At 42.9% G+C, this 5,016-nt stretch overlaps 1 pseudogene; it reads left to right on the forward strand.

The window, feature by feature from the left end:
• The window catches only part of LOC119309027, a 16,595-nt pseudogene extending 12,046 nt beyond the window's left edge, over window positions 1-4,549 (forward strand).
• Window positions 4,550-5,016: the final 467 nt, after the last annotated feature.

The raw sequence follows: 5,016 nt of genomic DNA on the forward strand, positions 1-5,016 counted from the left end.
AAAAATACAAATAATATATCAAAAATTAAGAAAAATAAAACTAATTCAATTCAAAATGTTAAAAATACAAATAATATATCAAAAAATTTAGAAAAATAAAACTAATTCAATTCAATATGTTAAAAACACAAATATTATATCAAAAAATTCAGAAAAATAAAACTAATTCAATTCAAAATTCTAAAAATACAAATAATATATCAAAAAATTAAGAAAAATAAAACTAATTCAATTCAAAATGTTAAAAATACAAATAATATATCAAAAAATTCAGAAAAATAAAACTAATTCATCAGTGGTATCTCGAATCATTCGAAAATGGACACGAAACACATCACGGGTAATATAATTCACATGATCCATTCAACAAAGTTTGGTACAATAAATTATTACACATCATTTCTTCCCTTGTGTCCCTGCTTGCTTACGATTGTGCCGTATCCATGGAGCATCCTCATCATTTAACTTAATGCTTGGGTCGGTGTTCACTTTGAAGGGCGGAATTTCAGCAAACATATTATAATCTTCTGACATGTCTGTCTTGTCCTCCACTCCCACGATGTTTCTTTTCCTTGAAAGAATAATGTGGCACTTTGGATCATCGCATGATGTACTGATCGTTTTCTTATCTTTCCGTTTCCTCGGTTTGCTACTCATGTCCTTCACATAGAAAACCTGAGCGACATCTTTCGCTAGGACGAATGGTTCGACAAGGTAACCAAGATTGTTGAAATCCACCATTGTCATTCCGTATTGCTGGTCCACCTTTATCCCACCTCCTGTTAGCTTGAACCATTTGCACCGGAACAAAGGGACCTTAAAGGAGGGTCCATAGTCAAGTTCCCATATCTCCTCTATGTAACCATAATATGTGACCTTTTGCCCATTCTCGGTTGCTGCATCAAAGCGGACACCACTGTTTTGGTTGGTGCTCTTTTTATCTTGGGCGATCGTGTAAAATGTATTCTCATTTATCTCGTACCCTTGGAAAGTCGTTATAGTCGAAGATGGTGTCTTGGCCAACATGTACAGCTGATCTACAACATCATTGTCATTCATTAAATGTTTTCTCAACCAACTGCCGAAAGTCTCCATGTGGGCCTTCCTAATCCAGGATTCAGGCTTCCCCGGGTTGTCCGAGCGTAAAATATTCTTGTGTTTCTCAAAGTACGGAGCCACCAAGCTGGAATTGGTCAGTACAGTGTGGTGTGCTTCAGTCAGAGAATGGCCGTCCATACATATCGTTGATTTCCTTCCGGTCGTGCCTTTTCCACTTAGTCTCCCCTCGTGCCGCGATCGAGGAAGACCAATCGGCTTAAGGTCAGGAACAAAGTCAACACAAAACTCAATTACCTCCTCATTTCCATAGCCCTTGGCGATGCTTCCTTCTGGCCTAGCACGGTTACGAACATATTTCTTTAATGCTCTCATGAACCTCTCGAAGGGGAACATATTGTGTAGAAATACAGGACCGAGAATGAAAATCTCTTCGACTAGGTGAACCAAGAGGTGCGTCATAATATTGAAGAAGGATGGCGGGAACACCAACTCGAAACTGACAAGACATTGGATCACATCGTTCTGTAACTGTGGTAGAACTTCTGGATTGATTACCTTCTGAGAGATTGCATTGAGGAATGCACATAGCTTCACAATGGCTACTCGAACATTTTCCGGCAGGAGCCCGCTCAAAGCAATCGGAAGCAATTGCGTCATAATCACGTGGCAGTCGTGAGACTTCAGGTTTTGGAACTTTTTCTCCGCCATGTTTATTATTCCCTTTATATTGGACGAGAACCCAGACGGGACCTTCATACTGCTCAGGCATTCAAAAAAGATGACCTTCTCTTCTTTGGTCAGAGCGTAGCTGGCACGACCTTGAAACCATTCTGGATGCCGGTCATCAGGGTCTTTCAAACGTTGCTGGTCCTGCCGTGCTTCCTTTGTATCATTTGTCTTCCCATACACGCCCAAGAAGCTTAGGAGGTTCACGCAAATATTCTTCGTAACGTGCATCACGTCGATTGCAGAGCGGACTTCTAGGACTTTCCAATATTCTAGCTCCCAGAATATAGATTTCTTCTTCCACATGGCTGCGTGCCCGTCAGCTCCCTTCGGAACTGATTGTCCGCCAGGACCCTTTCCAAAGATGACTTTCAAATCCTTGACCATATCAAATACCTCAGCACCAGTGCGTTCCGCAAGCTTCGGCCGGTGATCTGCCTTGCCGTTGTAATGCTTGCCTTTCTTTCTTACTGGATGAATTTTCGGAAGAAATCGACGATGCCCAAGGTACACGTTCTTCTTACAATTTGGCAAATGTACACTTTCAGTCTCATGTAAGCAGTGCGTGCATGCATTGTATCCCTTATTTGACAGTCCCGAAAGGTTACTAAGAGCAGGCCAATCGTTGATGGTTACGAAAAGCAATGCTCGTAGGTTAAATTCCTCTTTTTTGTGCTCATCCCACACACGGACACCAGGTCTGCCCCACAGCTGTAAAAGTTCATCAACTAATGGCCTTAGGTACACACCGATGTCGTTGCCGGGTTGCTTCGGACCTTGGATGAGCACTGGCATCATAATGAACTTCCGCTTCATGCACAACCAAGGAGGAAGGTTGTAGATGCATAGAGTCACGGGCCAGGTGCTATGGCTGGAGCTCTGCTCGCCAAAAGGATTCATGCCATCTGTACTTAGACCAAATCTTATGTTCCTTGCGTCAGCTGCAAAATCTTTGAACTCTCTGTCGATCTTTCTCCATTGCGTTCCATCTGCGGTGTGTCTCAACTCCCCGTCCGACTTACAGTCCTGTTTGTGCCATCGCAACAACTTGGCATGCTCTTTGTTCCTGAACAGACGTTTCAACCGTGGTATTATAGGAGCATACCACATCACCTTGGAGGGAACCCTCTTCCTGGGTTTTTCGCCCTCAACATCGTCACCAGGGTCATCGCCTCTGATCTTATAACGCAATGCAGTGCATACCGGGCATTCATTCAAATTCTCGTATTCACCGCGGTAGAGGATGCAGTCGTTGATGCATGCATGTATCTTCAGAACCTCTAAACCTAGAGGGAAGACAACCTTCTTTGCTTCGTACGTACTGGCGGGCAACTCGTTATTCTTTGGAAACATATTCTTCAACATTTTCAGCAAGTTTTCAAATGCCGAGTCAGCTACACCTGCCTGTGCCTTCCATTTCAGCAAATCCAGTGTGTAGCCCAGCTTTTTCAGACCATCATCGCATCCGGGGTACAATGACTTTCTGTGATCCTCTAACATGCGATCCAAATTCTCCCTCTCCTTTTCAGTTTCGCAGCGTCTCCGTGCATCAGCAATGGTCCGACCAAGACCATCAATGGTCTCATCACGTGCCTCTTCTTCACCTTCACCTTCCCCTTCACCTTCCCCTTCACCTTCAGCATCCTCCATGAAAGTATCACCGAAATGAGCAAGATAGCTTTCATCGATGAAATCATCCCCTTCTTCATCTTCTTCCATTATAACCCCTCTTTCTCCATGCTTGGTCCAACAATTATAGCTTGGCATGAAACCGTGCCGAAGCAGGTGTAGGTGAACTTCTCTTGAGGAAGAGTAACCCTTCTGATTCTTACAGTCAACACATGGACAGATAACAAAACCCTTCTGCTTGTTCGCATTAGCCACTACGAGGAAATCTTTCAAACCCGTAGTGAACTCGCGGGAGAGTCGGTTACTGTACATCCATTGCCGATTCATCTGCATTATTATAATATAAAATATATAATTAACCATCATGCATTTGTTAAACTAACTAGCTATAAACAATATAAATTAAACAATGAACAACACACATGCATATTTTATCAATGACACACATGCATGAAAGGTTCAAGTTGCTAACCGCGATCGAGGAGGAAAAAATAAATGAGGAACCTCAAGTGTGGCTCCAACACTTCATATCATGTTTGTTTCACCCTCTTGGGGCATTTCATTAAACACCTTGTGTGCATAAGAGGAACCAAAAGCAAACCTACACCCCCTTGTGAAGCTTGTGAAGAGAAGTGGCACCAAATGGCTAAGTGAGTGTGCTGAACTGGTATATAGAGGGGAGGAGCTTTAGTCGCGGTTGGCCTGGCCAACCGCGACTAAAGGCCTTTGGGCACCTTTAGTCGCGGTTGGCCTGGCCAACCGCGACTAAAGCCCCTCACGTGCACCAGCTGGCCACCGAGCGCCCTGGGCCCAGGCCTTTGGTCGCGGTTCGTCTGCCGAACCGCGACTAAAGACTTCATTAGTCGCGGTTCCTACAGTTTCGCGACTAATGGGGCTGGACGGAAGCCTCTTTTTCTACCAGTGAGAGGAGCGACCAACCATGAGGTCAGTGGAGATGACACTAGAGGCACTTCAAGGACCCAAAAAGCGTTCTCCTGTTCAGGATGCAACATACGAGGGGAGTTATTCTGCAACGAGATATACATCACCAATAAGAAGGACAAGCTTAGATGATACGAGCAGGCAATATAGTCAAGAAGAAGAGTTCGTGTTGTCCGCAAGCTACCCTCGATAGTATTGCTTACATTTACATATGAAAGAGTTGGTATGTATAACATGCATGTGTGTCGAGTACATTCAGACATTGTATGTGCTTTAATTTGTTGTTGCTTCATGTTTTGAATCAAAATCTATCATGGTTGATTATTTTATTGTTGTACAACCGAAACAACTTCCTTCATAATGCGACCACTCACCATACACTACATATACCTGTTTTTCTTTAAATTGGGTTGCCCTATTTTCCATTTCTCCAATAACAAAAATTCCCAAACAAAATTAAAAGTACATGTACTGCTCAAAATGTCGTCGATCAAAGATATAGCTAGCTAATGCGGTTAATGTTTTCAATTTCAAAATCCCCTAAGGTTAAATATTTCTAGTAAAGTAGCCCGCTCCCACGCATTTGCACGTGCAACATATTATTTAATATTTTTAATATGGGAAATTAGTATTTCGAACGTTTAATGACGAGTTCGGTGG

The sequence above is a fragment of the Triticum dicoccoides genome, chromosome 5B (genome assembly GCF_002162155.2).
Source record: "Triticum dicoccoides isolate Atlit2015 ecotype Zavitan chromosome 5B, WEW_v2.0, whole genome shotgun sequence".
NCBI classification, from domain to species: Eukaryota; Viridiplantae; Streptophyta; class Magnoliopsida; order Poales; family Poaceae; genus Triticum; species Triticum dicoccoides.